The sequence below is a fragment of the Ischnura elegans genome, chromosome 2 (assembly GCF_921293095.1).
Source record: "Ischnura elegans chromosome 2, ioIscEleg1.1, whole genome shotgun sequence".
Lineage (NCBI taxonomy): Eukaryota > Metazoa > Arthropoda > Insecta > Odonata > Coenagrionidae > Ischnura > Ischnura elegans.
This window is the reverse complement of record NC_060247.1, coordinates 106,120,893-106,139,091: the sequence shown is the minus strand read 5'-3', so window position 1 is coordinate 106,139,091 and position 18,199 is coordinate 106,120,893.

Genomic DNA, 18,199 nt, shown 5'->3' with positions numbered 1-18,199 from the left:
ATAAAGGTCACGCGATTTTTATTTGACTTTTACTTCAGAGTAGCTATACTATTTTACAACAAATATTGCCTAAAATTTTTTTGGGCCGCATGAAACTGTCATAGCGGCCGGCACCTCCCCATCACTTAAAAGCGATTCACCGTGAGCCAGTTCATCAATGATTATTTAAATAAATTTACTTTAATATTCGATAAGTGCATGTAATGTACGCAATATATTCTGAATGTAATTCTACATAAATATAATTTATTCTACTAAATTTTTGCTTGCCTTTCATGAAAAAATTATCGTCATTAATCATCAAAATACATCTGGGAACTCTACTAGAAAAAGAAGAGATTATATTTTATGATTGACTAAATATCGTCGATGCGTTTTGTAAATACTACCACTCAGCATTTACCACCTTGGAATACTTTCATCAAAAAACTATAAGTGATTTTATAGAGCTTGGAAGGAACGTAAAAACGGAATATAAAAAAATTATAAGAGCGTTAAGTACATAAAACATACATAGGTAATTTACTATATAAATTCATGCAAGAAAACATCAAATACTAAATGATTTCATTACGCTCTCTATTTCCTGCGCATATCAAATATTAAAGTTGAAGAAAGAGAATATTAACGATTAAAATTGCATTTTTGTTGGAAAAGAGGAATATCAACTTATAACTTAGGCTAACAGTAAAGTAAACAAGAGCTTCATTTTAGCTCTTAGTCATACAATAATGAGCAAACGAAGCATAAAATAGAGGCCAAAGTGGCGTATCAAAAGGAAAACGTGGTGTGATTGAATCGCAATGGCGTTGTAGTCCGTTAAGAGAATCAACAATGTGAAAGCGCTTCACAGGCAGGAGCCTTTTTGATAATGAATCCGAGAAGTAGGGAAGACCATTGGATGCATTCAGAGATAGTCTACTGATACTATGAACAGTTAAACGTGAAAAAATGAAAGATGAAAATTACTATGGCATGGATAGTATTCATTAAATACGTTTCGCATGAATAAAAACTTACCATTCATTATTCAATAATCAAAACACATACGTAATTTTTTTTTAATACACGCTAAAACCTCCAACAGGAGAAATGGCCTCATTTAATTAAATAAAACATTTAACCAGCCACTGAGATATTAATTTCAGTGCCATAGATATTAATGAAATCCCTTGTATGCAATAGACCAATTAATTTTCAATTATGCACGTGAAAATATACAATGATGTTTTGATGTTCTATGGGAATAATTGAAACTTCGGTCAATTACTATGGTTTCGGAGACAGCATGTGCCTGATGAGATACTTGACTTTTTTTTGGAAATTATGCTATGAAAGAATTGAACTGGGCTTGGTTAATCAAATTTCATTACATATTACTAGTTAATAATTTACATGATGTGCACTTATTGATCCTGGTTACCTACCAAAGCCAGAGTCTATATAAAAATCCACAATTATAATAGAATGGATGACTCACTCTGTGAGAAATGGTTATACCTCTTTCCAGAGTCCTTTAAGCACTTTTTAATAAAAAATAGTACGGAATTTTAATAAATCATTTACTTGCTACTCGTACTTTAATGTAATAAATGTAGATTTATTTTTATTAAATAAGAATCAAACAAGAAAGAAACGATTTTGAAATTACACTTTATCCTTACCATTTTTCAGGCCAAGGGCAAGTTTAGTTCAGGCATTAGACAAACTGCCGTAATGGTAGTAAGGTGTTCAAGGAAAATGATTTTAAAATCTAAATTGAGAAAATTCAGGACTTCTAATGTGTTTTCTAAATATTTTTAAACACCTAACCAAAGCGAGAAAAATTTCGTGATAAATTGTCAAAAATCCTTCAGATGGAAAATATTTTCCCAAAAATGCATGGGATAAAAATAAAATAACAGCTAAAAATAGCGAGCCAGGCAACGAAGATAATAACGGCGATAGTTAAGAAATTATCTCATTTGAAAAAAAGGAATTCCAACATCCCTAATAGTGAAGTAGATTTTCATATATTAAAATAGATTTAAAAAATAAACTTAATTTCTGGTGCAAGTATCTCAAATTCTGTACCATAATGAGCACGCATGCCTAGTTTCACAAGAATTAAACGACCAGAACTTGCGTATCTCGACGATTTTTTAAATATAGAAAAGAAGCTCGACACTCAATAAATTTTTATGAGTAAGCTACTACATCTAGGCCTGATGAATAAGTTAAATTTCATTCACTCACCAAAAGTGCAAGGAAATCTGACTCCCAAAACCGATTTTCTCAACTCACCTGAAAGCAAAATTTAAGGTATTAGACAATTGTAACTATGACATGCAGATACTGTTTGATATAAAAATTAATACACAGGTACCATCGTAACATAAAACAATACTATCATGAGAATGAAATATGAGAGGCAAATAATATAGGCACTCACAGAGAAAGTCGTCGTGTGAGAAAATTAGAAAACAGCCTTTTAATAGTACACATATATTTAGAAGGCTTACAGTTATTATCCATTCCGTTAAAGCGTTCCAAATCTTCAAATACATAATTCATCTCAAAAACAAACACCATAGCGTCAGAATACATCATTTGCCTAATAAAATCGTCGAAGCTTTAGCTAAATAGCTTACTGGTATGATTAAGGCAATGAACGAGCATTCTTCTAATAATACTAAACCGTATCTCACTACTATTAGACTATTTACCAACCGAGAATAATAAAGTCCTTTTCGAGAGATTAACCGTTCAGCGAGTATTAGCACTCATAGTTAATAGATGCTAGATTCTCGATTAAGGGTGCAGCATACTCCATTCCGGCTCTTCGAGACAAATTTTATGGGCTATATTCGCCATCATCAACAGTAAGACCTAGAGCAGAAGCACCCCAACGGATTAAGCAGAGCCGATAGCCGTAGCTATAAATAGTTTGAATTACCTATTGAGTGCGACGATGTATGTGCCCAGCAACCGTTTCATGAATGCTTTACTGATGCTCATAGTCGCAACGGGAAATAAAATGCTCCTGTCTACCGCTAAAGAATAGGCACAGAGCACTTATCCAAATGAAAATTAAAATTTCGACTTCATCGTTGAATAAATGATGCACATTCCGCATTAAAACCGAACTAAATGCCTTCCCGTACATTATATGCTGCTGCCTTAAGAGCTATTCATCAGCCCAGGATGGATGCATAAATTATTATATACAGGGGTGATTATCACCTTCTTCAGAGAACGCATCACTTCCACAACACCACTCTGGGTATCGCTCATTTAACACTACCATTGTTCATAGCAACTTAACTTGGGGTGACTTGGCTCATTGTGAGAAACATAACAAGTAATAACTCAATGATTCAATAGCAGAAAAATACCGCGAAAAAATAGCGTATCAAACGTAAAATTGAATTTAGAAAACTAGATAAGGTTGTTATATCTACCATCAATGGAGAAAACTATCTCCCTAGCCACTGGATAATTTTAAAAAATTACAGCTTTTCTTGATCAATGACTATCCTAAAACGATCAACGCCATGTTAAGTTGATTAAACAAATTTCCTCGGTAGAGGCTTCTAAACTTAAAATTATGAAGATGAACCTCAATAAATTGCAAAGTTTTCGTGGCTTGTATGTAATCAATTACCAGGCAATTTCTAAAAGTTGAAAATAATTTAACTGAAAGGTTAATTTTTAAAAATAGTTTATATTTCAAAAAACATAAATATTTGCATTTAAAGGACTTAAATTATAAATCTTGGCAATTTTTTTAATAATCTAATGCACCAAAATCAATTGTACGTAACAGTGTAACATAGGAACAAAAAAGACGAATAACTCGAAGATATTTCAACTAATGTACGTGTATATTATGTAATGGTAAAATATTATTTTTAATTATAATAGTTTATTTTAACATTTTAATTAATATATATGTATGGAGACAAGAAACGACCAGTTGAGCGGGTGTGATACGTTCTTTCAAGATACCATCTCAGAAAGGAATGTGTGGCATTAAAATTGAGTTACTACACTTCCTCTTACGCATGATGTTAAGCATTAAATTTTCGCTGTGACTCTAAAAATAGCAATGTAATTAATAAACATGAGAATACCAAATTGAAACTCAGTATCATGAATGAGAATAGAATGAGAAAAAGGTTTTCTATTATTCAATTTCTCTTTAAAACTTATGACCTCTAATAAATATATGGAATTTTATCGAAAATGAGTCTTGCGTTCCCCAGTATTCAGGCCAATTATAAAACCTTTTTTATAGCATTTAGGTCTTTCTGAGCAATGCATTGAACCCCGTCCAAAGAAATTATTATATATTGAAAATCGTGCAATATGTTTCCCCAATATCATAAAGTGCACTATAGAAGTACCTTAAGGCCCAATCAGGTCTTTGTGGTCTCTCCACGGTTCTGAAACATTTTGCATTTAGTCAATGCATCATTATTGCCTATGCTCAAATATTAGGTTGCAACATATAAAAACGATCACCTCCGGTATTTATGCGTAGGTATATAATATTTGTACATAACCAAATAAATGTTAATAGCAATGACATCAGTACAGCAAATAGCTTCGTAAAATATTCCAAGTATTATGCTCTGCAGGTATGATAGCTTTCAACACAGCAGCCAAAGTCTCCACAAACGATTTTGGAAAGCGTGCACCTTAAAATCAATCCATATTTCATCATGTGACGTACTCATTTTGTGATGTAACATTCTCAAAATTTACTGAAAATCTTATTTAGTATACATGCAGTATTATGTATAGAATTGTTTTTTTATTTCATGAAAATCCTTCCATTACTCCTACGTCAGCTCAAGTTTTAAGATTTAAAAAAATGGAAAGTCAGTTTTTTGGGAATTCGGTCGTGTTTGAGCCTCTGTATCTAGGAAACGGGTAATACCTATGGGAAATGCTTACTACTTCTTGATCACCAACAACAATGACCACGCAATCACATTTCCAGAGTTTCAATCAATCTTTTTATAAATTTTGGACTCCTGTCCAGCGATTTTCAATTTAGAACCACTGTGGCGCCGTACGTACTGACTAAGCATACGTACACATAATTAGCAAATTCGAAGTTATAATAAGATGATACTCTGGATATTGCTTGGAAAACTCGAACTTCCACTCTCAGAATGGTACAATGCATGTTTGTGAAAGAACAAAATATAGACAAAAAACGCTAAATATCATTCTTCATGAAATATAGTAGTGCTGCTGGTGTTCTGACAGTGACTTAAACGTAATTATTTTAATATATTTTGGAGATAAAGATAGAAAATTTTACACCACTATCCTGTCACTATAGCTTTGCAAAAGAGAACGAATGCATCAAAAAGGGGAATTTGAGATTTCCGCTCAAAGAACATTACAGACCTACCTCTCCTCTGATTGAGATTTTTTCTGATGAAAAACAAATGGCTAATGTGTCCAATCTAGATGGTCTCTTGCATAGACGGGCCGAAAATCGATCCTTGATGCCATATTCATTTTAATTACAACTTCACTCAATCGATGGAAGTGGATGGGTGAATACCACGCCTCGAGAACCACCAGTTTCGGGATGATGGATTACGGCAGCGGAGAAAATGAAACAATTTCGAGGTTGATACGAGAGGACGTGGACAAAATGATGGGCCAAAATTCAAGGTTAGATGGATAGGAAAAGTCGGGCGGAGAAAAAAATAGCACGTCCCCTAAACAGCAGGGAATTAATCTCCACCCGTTTTGTTGCCATCACTTGACTCTGCCAAACCTCGCAAAAAATTCACAGGGGGTCGCCAATGCATTCCCGACTCCGCCATTATGCGATGCTCGTTTTGTACGGACGCTGTCGATGTTTTTTGCGTCGAGCATCATATTAGTGCAAAATTATTACAGCTTAGGAATTTTCAAGCACGCCATAAACATTAATTACGCCCGAAAAACCAATTAGTGTCCCAAATAAGTACACCTGAAAATTTTCGTTTATCCAAAAAAAAAATTTTCATTGAAAAGGCAAAATATAAGTGTATTTTTAATATCCTTGGTAAAACTAATACCCACTAACGCCAAAACTTAATCTTCAGGAACAATTTGCTGCTGATATGGACTATACATCGCACTTTCGTGTAATAAATTTAGAGTAGCTAGGTAGGGTTTCAATGCTTTGAGATTTAATAACCTCTGATAAGGTGCTGTCATGGTTTTCGGGTTTCCACCACGTTTTTGAAGACGAGCGTTTCGATAGCAATACCGCCAGAGCCTTTAGCTTACAAATGGAGTTCGATGCTGACGGGATTAGCGGCGAAATTATAAACATCAGACATCAAACAACAAGTTGGAAAACCCGGAAATCAAGACAGTATCCACTGCTCACTGCCTTTCCTCCGAAATTCTAGCAAGGTGTTCCGTAGAGGCCACCGACAGCTTAACATAATGAAGTTAATGCAGGAAAGGAAGGAAGGGAAGCAGAGTATAATTTGGCCATAAACGAAAGAGCGCGGAGCAGATGGTGGACGGAATGCTTAACTTGATATGCCCACCTAACAGTACAAAGGCATGTATCTTTCATGGGGCTCTCTATCTAACTTCTTCACCGCCAAAGGGATTTATATTCAGGCACCCATTTTAGTACACTCAGCAAAGTAATGAAATTTAAGAGAAAAACTATTTTCATCCATAGAATAAGACTTGGCTTTTAATATTTCACAACCAAGGTGAAACTAATTACTAAACGCTTGGACTCCATCATTAAGGATTGTTAACTTTAACAAAAAAAACAAGTTTCTTTGAGCTGATTACTAATGATTCTACTAAAACTACTGATTCAAAGACAAATGAGCTTGATGATCAAAACGAAATCAGGTTTCCAAGAAAAAGAAAAAAGGTCATTTATTCACAATTAAAATAAATATTTCACAAAGTTAAGTTTAAAATTTTTGACGCTAAAAATAATATTTCATGTGTATTCAACTTTAAAATCTGCATTGTAAAACTAGTAAGCCAATGGAAAAAATTATTTAAAATTTTCAATTACGATTGAAATCAATATAACTGTTCCCGACGGCAATGATTCTATAGAGTGGTAGCACAAGAAAGAGATGGACATAGTTGTTCCAATGCTAGAGGGTTAATGGCAGTAAAAATGTTTCATATAATCGAATCTGAACCTGTTAAGTCCACTCACTTCTTCCATCATGTATCTAAATATGATTTGAAACTATTTCGAAAACACGCCGAAGCATATTTAAGCAGTTGAAGCTAGCTTTTACGTGCTCCACCAATGAAATACCACTAAATTGATCTTGCAAAAAGGATTAATATTAGCAGATATCCGACCCAATTTACATTTTTCCAGCAGCATTACTGGTGTGAAATATTATATGCGTACGTTACATTTCTACGGTGAGAGCACCCTCTCGAGCACTTGGCACGCTTGTGAACTTCTACCAAAAAAAATCGATGGAAATCGTTACGTATTTCCAATCATCTGTGCCTCGACTCCAGAACCTTTTTAACCGAATAACCGCATGCCTAAAAGATCAAAGACCACTCAATCGAATGAAGGTAATGATTTCAGAATGTTACCGAAGGCACATTAATGACTTTAATCCAGTAACGAGTCCCCCGATCTCCCACATATGTCCGCCTGGTCCTCCGCACCATTCAATATTTTCCACGCGACCCAGCATCCGAGCGAAGTGTCCCCGGTTCGTCTCCCATCCTGCGGTTGGTTGGTCCAGGACCAGCGGGTGGGTTAAGTGGGCTTTTGCCATTCGCAGAGTGGCCTTTTCGCGAGTGCCTCCCTAATTAATATTTCCGCCGCGGGATACGCGCATGTGTTTGTTCAAATGCTCGTTAGTGGTCGCCAACGACGACCACCCTCACCAATCAATCAATATAGACGTCCTCCCCCCCATTCGTCATCTCTCCATATAAACCCGTAAGTCACATCCTCGAAAATAGCCGCAGGAACGATAACTCCCCAAATCGGGATTCCATATCAAATAATTAGGGACGTTTTCGGAATATCCCACTAACCCGTCCACATCGCGTCCGCATCACATGTAATAAAGGGTCAAACGAATCGTGATGAGTCTTTTAAATGCGCTTTTATCATATTATTTAATGTAATAGAGTCGTGATATGGTTGATGGAGGTTCATGATGGCAAAAAAAATTTGGTCGAGCTGTCCCATTTGACATCCATTGTGGTGTGCCACTAATGAAAATGCAACATTTGATTCATTCTTTTCCAAGTTATCCCTAGAAGTTGCCAAATAAAAATCCATTCACTTTATTCCAACAGTGCTTTGAATGAATACCATATTTTAAATGCGGGACGGGACTGTGGTGCGTCGTATTTAAAATGTGAAGCGAAAAAATGAAAATCTATGAAAAAATACCTTCATAGCTTTTTACTAATCCCCTCAGAGTCACCAATTTCCGTCAATCTAAGCATGGAAAAATACCCAAAAGTCGTCAAATTAGAAATAACCGTATGCTACAGTTACGTGCCTGTTGGTTCAGTCCTTAGATGTTTGCATACGTCTATGAACTCAGGTGTCCCGTTAATATTTTTAATGTTGACGGTTCACGGGGATTCCAGAAAAATTATTACTAATCTACTATTGCGGCTTCCGCCAATCCATAGCCCTTTTCTCAATTCACCCAATCCTTCCGCCAGATGGCAATTTATTCTCTTCACGCACCACAATGTCCATCCATACTTTTCTCTTCCTCTGCATTGACCGCTACCACTGACTCACTGTTCAATGTTTTTATAAATTTCTTGCATTTCTAAGTATTATATAGCACCGAAATAACTGTGAAATACACGTCGCATAGAAATCCTTAACATTCAGCTCATAATTAAAGTACTGAAAATTCGCTTTTCACAATTTCGAACATTTCAATAAACTAAAAGAATGTTAAGTTAAACAATTTTAACTCTGCGTTTTGTAGAGATTCCAGCGTCTGTCCTATCTTATGCATAACCTTGGAAAGGTACGAAAATTCATGAAGCCGGGGAAAGGATTCAGACGAATGCCTTCCAAACCACTATTCTAAATTTTCAAAGTTTTCAAAGATATCTTGAGGGATTTTATGGAAAGCCATTACAATAAAAAATATACCGTTTCCTCCATTAGATTTCAAAGTAATTTAGGTCAGGTATCTTCGTTTTCGCTCAGATCCCGGTAATGGTACCACTGCATTAAAACTCTGCTTCAATTATGAGTCTCTATGTTTTCCCTGATGAATACGGTATACCCAAATGTATTATTAAGTGCTTTTTTAGCGAGAGCTTCATCAATCTGAATGTGAACACTTAAATCGAGAACCTCATTAAAGGCAGGAATATGTTCTCAAATCAATTTATATTTTTAAAATTGAATAAGCCATCGATCAATATAGATTGAATTCCTCACTATTCAATCCAGTAATGAGAAATGAGGAAACAGCGAGTGTTCATTAAATTGCTATGGCAATCATACTGAAAGGTCACAATTTCACATAATATCTGTTCTCTCGTCGTATTAAATACGTGTAGGACTAATGACCGTACTTAGACTAAAAATCAATAGATACTTGGAAGGCCATATTATTAACTAGCAATCATGCTTCACAAGTTAGTAATTCTTTAAAAAAAGAATGAATGAATTCAACGCCCATCATTGATGAAAATAACCAGTCTTTCGGATATGCACACTAGATTTTAAGACTAGATTAGACTATTACTAGTTGTTGGCCTATTACGGCAATGATGCCATTTGCAAAATCCTAACTACGAAAATAACGTCTCAATTATTGTACTTATTAATTACATGGAAAATTTAAATAGCTACAAAAGACGAATTTTATGGCTACTTTTAACAAGAAATATTACACATTGCGCGCTGGTCAGCCCTTCAAAAGTAATCTCCTAAGCATAATAAGTGCTAAAAATTCAAAAATAAAATTATGACGATGCAATGTTATATTTTCATGCAAGTTTCTACGATAAGTGCCAAACCTTTGAATTGAATGCACCGCCAGGATAGGAAGCGAAATATTGTCAGTTTAATCCTTTTTGTGCCTCAGGCCGATATAAAGGCTTTTGCTTCTCGGCCGAAGAGTGCTGCGAATCGAATTATTGGCTTTGAGGTACCTAGTTAATTGTTCAAATTAATAATTTTGAAGTACCTTAACTCTTGAATAAAATATTAGGATTATTAATGTAATTAATATTTAATGTAATAAGAGAAAAAAAGCAGCATGTCGATATTCGAAAATTAACATGACAATTTTTTCCTCCAAGTTGTTACATTTTATTTCAATAGCTTTTACATTTCTCGATAGTGGCACAGTGGTCAGTGATACTAAAATGGTTAAATAACGTCATCACAGGAAACCCGGAAGACGATTGATACATTTGAATGAATAATGCCTTTGAATACCCGAAATACAAAAAGAACATAATTCAAAGCAAGGATAAAAATACCTAAGGGTCAAATACAGGGCCAAATAAGAGTTCCCTTTGGTGCCGTTATTTCATTTTCTTCCTACCCTTGGAGGTGGATTCAAGTCGAAGGTTTGACACATATCCTAAAACTTGCGCAAATATAATGACTGGTATAGCATTATTAAAAGTTTTATTTTTGAATTATAACACTAATTATTCTTAGGAGATTACATTTGAGGAGTTGATTAGTGCGCAATTAGTCAAATGAATGTTTAAAACCATGGCTGGTGTAGTAAATAATATCAAATTTTTGCACCTGACTATAGATACTAATAACCTTAACATACATGACGTGTAAATATCATATTTAATGCACTTAAGACATTTTTTCCGATTAGTATCACCAGTTATGGAGGAATTCATGATATTTTGTAACTGAAGAAATAAAAGAAAACTCTACTTCGAGCATAAACATGAAAATTTTGCTTCAAAATGGCTTAGGGCCGAAATTAATAATGACATTCGTAAGGAGAAAGGCACCAGTTAGAGTCTCGAAGTAGGTCAACTTGGACACAAGTACACTACACACATGCACATAGGATGGGAGCGGCAAAAAAAATCACGTCTGCGAACGCCGCAAACTGCACAAAGAGCTCTCCAGATAAAAGGAGAAAGAAAAAGGGACAAAAAAGCAGCAGCAGCAGCGGCGGCGACCGCTCAGCTCAATAAACGCACTAGCAGAGATAGCGGAGAGATGAGGACGGAAAGGATACGAGCCAGAACGTCTGGTGTCGAAAGTTTAAACGGCGGAGGATGAGGAGGCAAGTGGTTTGGGGGAGAGGGGCGGAGGAGAAAGTTGGTAAGGGTGAAGACCTGGTTGAAGCACCACCAAAGTGTGGTGGGGGCACAGAATGAATGAATCGTTCATGAACGAATTGTCCGAAATGAACGATCCCTGGGATCGATGTGAGTGAATTGAATCAGTTTTCAATTCTTGCCTTTGCAAAAGAAAAAACGGTACCATGAAGCACCAACAAAGTAGAAGACTGTAGTTTGAGGTCCGTTGGCAATTTAATGACACACTAGTACTAACATCATAGAGAAGTATAATGGGCGATGCATTAAAATTTCCAAATCGGAAAACTAAACAGCGGCTTTTGGACATGTACAGAAAGATGTAGGGAGGAAAACGGTAGGAACATGCATGGGATGGAAAAGAGTGAAGAACTGTAGTATGTCAATGCCAGAATATGATTATAATGAACACATGTAGCCAGTGGCGCAGCGAGCGGGGGGTTTTGGGAGATAAACCCCCCCCCCCACAGCCCAGATAAATTTTTAAGTTTAATCCATTTTACTTAATTTGATTGGTATTACTTATAAAATAGTATAATAATTAATAAAATATCTCTCAGAAAGCCGTATAACTCATAATTTTGAACCTTTTATTTAAAAAATTTCTGGGAGAGGCCCCAGCGTCTCCTGCTTCCCCTGGTGGGTATTCCATACCCTCCAGACCCCCAGCATTAGTTGCGCCTAAACCCCCCCCCCCTTAGCCTTAATTCCTGACTTCGCCCCTGCGTGTAGCAAAGCAATGACAGTTACTTGGACACAAGTACACTACAAACATGCATACAGGATCGGGAGCGGAAAAAAATCACGTCTACGAACGCCGCAAACTGCACTAAGAGCTTCAGCCAATCAGAGCGCAAGCCCGCTAAAAGCGATTGTAACGCCAGGATTGGCTTTTAATTGTATGGCAGTTGTATGTATGGAAACAAGGGATAGAAAAAGGGACTCAGATAATGATGGGTCGTGCGATTACACTTTTAGGTCCCTGAAAACCTATTACTGGAGCTATCCTCCTAAGGGACAGAAAAAAATGAACGCTTGATTTAGCCTTTAGATAGTGCAAAAAGGATTCTCGGGTTTTTCACCGGGTAATATGGCTGCGCTTCTCTCGACGTTTCGCAGGACGACTTTCTCTTCATCTTCAGGGGATCTTATGAACTCTTAATCATTCAGAATCATTCTGGTCTCGTCTGAAACTATCCAGGGACGCCGACTTACGAAAAAAATTGGGGGGGCCCAACCGGGGATCTTGGCCCGGGAAATTTTACAGGTAGCGAGTTTTAAGTTTTTTAAGCGTCTCGGAAGAGTCATATGATCAACATTAGAACCCTGATAACTCGAATCTCGATATCTGTACACTCCGGGGAAAATCGACAAGCCTGACACATTTTTTCCTCGCACCGATAACGAATTTTTGAGGGGGCTCGGGCCCCCTCAAGCCCCATGGAGTCGGCGCCACTGAAACTATCTGAAGAATCCCTGAGGATGAAGAGCTAATCGTTCTTCGAAACGTCCGGAGATGTGCGTCCAATTACCCAGTGTAAAACCCGAAAATCATCTCTGCACTTTATACGCTGGGAAAATCTACGATCTCACAGGCTTTGGATTGATTTGAAGAGCCGAATGCACACCATGAGCCATGAACCAAATCCCACGAGCCGAATCGCGAAAACGAGCCGAAATTCTCACCCTCTAGAGCGCACTATAGACGAGGAAGTCAGCGACTGAGTGGGAGGAGGAAGTGGAGAGGGGTGAGATTGAGGTCGGGATGGAGGAAGAGGAAGGTGAAGTGGACCGAAAGCTTTAAGGGAGGGAGGAGGAAACCCTCGGAACTCCCTCAATCATCCGACATCGTTAGTTCACCCACCCAAAGAAGGTCCATTGTGATCTGCGTGGGGAGAGAGAGAGAGAGAGAGAGAGAGAGAGGGAGCGGCGGTTGAAAAGAGAGAGAGAGCGGAATCGAAGAGTTGGAAACGGGGCGCGCATTTGAGTAAGAGGGGGTGGAGAGGCAAAGGGCACTCACGGCCAAGAGTTGAGGAATCGCGGGAGAAGAAGGCGCACTCGATGCGGACTTAAACGGAGGAAAAAATCAAAGAGATGGAAAGAGTGAAGAGCGTGCCGGAATCAAACCAGAGATAGAGTAGATTTATGGATAGTGCCTGGAGATGAATATAGAATGTGAAGTTCAAGTTTTGATTCAAAAGCGGAGAGGTAATGTAAACCCTCTCATTTAATGCTAATGTAATGTGGAATGTAAGGTAAAAGTCGGTGGTGAAAAACTTGAGGAGGAAGAGCTATTCAACTATTTGGGCAGCAAAGTACACTTTTAGCAACCTTGTACCAGATAAGGCAAATATTTAAAGAAAGTTTGGAAAGGAGATTTGAGTAATTAATTTTATCTAAAAATTTGTACCTATGAAAGTACCACATGCATCAAATTTAGCTTCCGAAAATTAGTTTGCCATTCATATTAAATATATTCATTATTTATTATATTTGCGTGGAGATGAATATAGAATGTGAAGTTCAAGTTTTGCTTCAAAAGCGGAGAGGTAATGTAAACCCTCTAATGTAATGTGGAATGTAAGGTAAAAGTTGGCGGTGAAAAACTTGAGGAGGAAGAGCTATTCAACTACTTGGGCATCAAATTAGAGGAAAATGGATACAGCAGTAAGGGCATTACGACAAGAATTGCGTTCGCAAAGGAGCTTATGAGAGGATCGCTATCTAAGAGCATAAAGAAAAGGTTAGTAAAGAGTCTGATCTAGAGTATAGTGCTTTATTGTGCAGATAGTAGATTTGTAGATAGTGTGTGGAGAAGAATTAAGATGGTGAAGTGGACGGAAAGGAGGAGGAATTCATTAAAATCAACTTTTGACAAAAATCATGGAACACGAGTTTTGTAAGCGTCAAGAGGAAATAAAAATTGTAATATCAATGTTATCTAAAGACAACAAGCGCCACAAATGTCATATCATATTTTTATTTAATATATTTTGCACCTTTTTATACAGAATTATTTCATTGCTGCAGTATACTTAATATTATATCAATAATATTTCTTTCGTTCAGGAAACTTCAACCCATTTCTTTGTTTTGTAGTTCGATTTTAATAACAACAAAAATGATCATTAACTAACTAAGAGAGACATTTCCATCGTTATTCTCTAACAATATCTGGTAGGGGAGCCCGAGATTGACCTTCTTTCAAGATTATTCATCATAATTTCCTTATTAAAATGATTGCACTTTGAAGACAGCTAATTTTATCAAGCTACCAAACTGACTATGAAATTAAGAGTGTATGTAAGAATTGAAAAGTTAAAAAAGGCAAATTTAGTTAACTTGCTCAGACGAAGAAAAATGTGAAGGCATAGGCGGATGACAAGAAAAAGCCACTGCTAATTTACGTTGAAAAAAATATTTTAAATTAGTACATATAATATAATGATACTTAAATATATACATCAAGGAAAATAGGTTAGACAATAGGATAATAAAAAGTGGGTTGATATGCGAGAGAAAAGAAAGAGAAAAACACGAATAGAAGTGCAGTAGTGAAGAACAGAGCGGCCCAGAGAGAAAACAGTGGATGGAGAGTGCAAGTTGAGAAGCTGGAAAATATTGGCAAAAGAAAAACAGCGGAAGTGAAACAGGAACACCGAAAGGTATATATGCTGAGCATTTGGAAATAAGAGGGTAGCGGATCGAGGAGAAGATGACCCAGTTCGGAAAGGGCTTGGAGGATTTGGGGAAGCAAAGGTGAAAATGGCGGAGAAGAAGGGGAGAGAAAACAAAGCAACCGAAAATCGAAGAAAACGTAGGAGGAGATGGAATGGAGTGGGTGAGGACATGCGAACCAAAACAAGGATAAAGAGAAGCTGTGATGCGTGCGGAGAAAGAAGCGACAAAAAGACAATGAACTAAAGTGAGAAAGAGGCACTTGAGAAACATAACGGAAAAACAGCGGAGAAAGTAGGAGTAATCAGAAGAAATAAGGCTACATAAAAAGGGCATACGAACAAATTGTTAGTACTTCGTGGTTACAGAAAAAACAGGCATGGGAGGAAAGAATTGAAAAAATACATCTACATCATCGAGGCACCGTGCAAGCCACCACCAGGGTGTGGCACGAGTTGATACCATACCAGGCATGCAGCACTCATCCTAGTTTTAATCAGAAAAGTGCTCGCCTGCCGGACTCATACCAAGCACATAGGACAGCGAGAGGCGATCAGAACAGAAACTAGGAGAGTGCTAAGGACACGAACATATTACCATGCAAATAAATAAAATTTGTTAGCATAGAAAACGAAAAGTGAGCTTAGAAAGTGATTCATGTATAAGTTATAACATGCCAAGAAATGCATACAGACAGCAAGTATTGATAGTAAGTTTTTAACCACACACGCAGGGCAAATTTTACCTAGTCAATGGTCAAGCTATCCTAGAGCTTAACAATAGCAGTTGCTAAGTTTCCTTATTGTATGCGTAAAAAAACAAGATACAACGAGTAAATTACTCTAAAGAAACAGAGAAAGTTTCGAAAGAATTGAACAACAAAGAGGAGAAAGCACTATCTGGAGGGAAGAAGGAAAGAGTGAAGATTTGGTGAAGAAGAACAGAACTCAAAAAAGAAAGGAATGCAGGGGAAATAAGCAGAAAAGAAATAACAAAGCGAAGTCAGAGAGAAGTAGTTCGGTGGAAGTTGGGAGCAAAACATCACAAGGGTAAACCACATTAGGTGACTCCACGAAGGGAGATGATCCCAACTTAAAACATTCGCGGGTAGGTTTAATTTCTTTCGAGGAAACGGATGACAAGACGCCTTAAAGATAATCGTCCACCCCTATGTCTGGTATTCCCAATTCCCGAGGAAGTTTTAATCCATTAATTTGAAGTTTTCATTCTTTTAACAAAACGACAAGAGAGATAAAATTCTGACGATTCAGGTTATCTTATAGTAATAAATAGATAATGTATTGTAATTATTACCGCTATACTCTCTTTTATAATATGATAATGGACTCATTTCATAATTTAAAATATACTTTAATAGTTACGGTAAAAATATTCATGAATTTACCACGGTGAATTATTGTATGTGCCATCAAAAATACGCATCTACAAGGAGCTGAAAACGCGGAATAACGCACCAACCATAATATATTGATTTAGACGAAAAATTCACGCTTATATTGTTACCCAAATAGTCACAGTCACTGTTAACACAGAGCTTATGATACAGATAGATTTAAAATATCTCAGAGATTCGTTAACACAAACGAAAAATCTAGATTTTTCAGAGAGTGGCACACAACTTTATGGAAGAAAATCAATTCAACAAAATTTTAAGATAAATGCATAGTTGACTAAAAAAGAATTTCATGCATATGAATAATAGATTTAATATTTCAAACCTTAGGAAAGACATCTAACCAGAGTAACAGTGAAGGAGCTATAATTGCATTTAAAAAATACGCTGCACATGAGGTGCATCGATTAAAGTTTTTGATACGCAGTTTCTGATTCCAACGGCTAAAGCGGCTATAAAAAAAGGTTAGCCAGGGTTGAACTAATAAAAGAGTGATTTATGAATAAAAGTCTGCTAAATACAGTTCTTTTAACCCTTTATAGCCCAGGGATGCTTCTGGGAGAAATTAAATTTCAAGATTTTTCACGTTGAAAACTTGTGAATTTTGAACTGAATCATAATTACTGTGGAAGCTACATATTTCATCATTGAAATTTACTTCACAGCATAATGCTTAGTTTAGATATTTCCTAAATAGAGCCGAAAAGTTATACATTTTTGATGTTGCTTAGAAGCAACACTGGGTTATAATGGGTTAAGGGGATTGCATAGAAATTTAATCCAGGGTTTTGACAAATTTATATTCGTGGATGATCGTAACATGCTAAAACCTGCCAAAATGAGTACAGTATATGAAAAAGTTATTGGAGTGAATAATGTTGGCAACACATTGGCCTTCCGGGTGCCAACCCAAGCGATGAATGATATTTGGCCACCAACCCCAATCTCGGCACCTATATCTTTGTTGTGAACCATCCGTGAATTTGGATACTTGCCTCAGATCGGGAGCGTGCCATTGCTCTTGGAAAGGTGTTTAGCAATGCCGTCACGTTCAAAAATTTCTCGTGATTAACGAAAATCTATTTTACCGTTTTTAACTGACAAAATGGCTCTATTTACGGCCAATATAGACCACGATCTTCAAATTATGTGCTATGAAGCAACTTTGCGAAAATATGAGCGAACTGCTATTTCTCTCTAGGAAGAGATGGTGAAAATCAAGATCATAATTGAGTAGCCACATGGAAGCATGAGGTGTCCGCTATACCACAACTATACCATTCAAATTATTCTTTCGATGATGCATTAAGATGAGCAACGAAGAACTGGAATGGAAATTATTACAAAATGGATTTCATGGAAATAATCTCTTTGACATGATGCTTCAATCGAACATCAAATACAATGAATAGTCTATCTTGAGCAACACACACAATCATCATAGATGAACGCTGCCAATACTTGCTTGCCGCTGACAAAAATATATCGATCAGCTTCAAGAGCGTTTAAATCCTCTTCCCTGACATTAGGTTGAGAAAGGTGAATTATTAATTCAAGTCGGTCAACAGAAAATTCACATCGTAGAAAATTTCCAGTCACTTCTTCTACTGCTGCAAAATTCCACTATATTAAGCCAGAAACCTCTATCAACAAATTATCTGATGGCAACAATGCGCGAAGAGAATATGAAAGAAAAGCAGGAAAATGATCCAATGGAAAAATACGATTTCATAATAACTTGATTTTGAAACGTAGTTTCCACCAAAGTCCATAATGGTTGCTGTAAACAGAACTACATGAATAGCT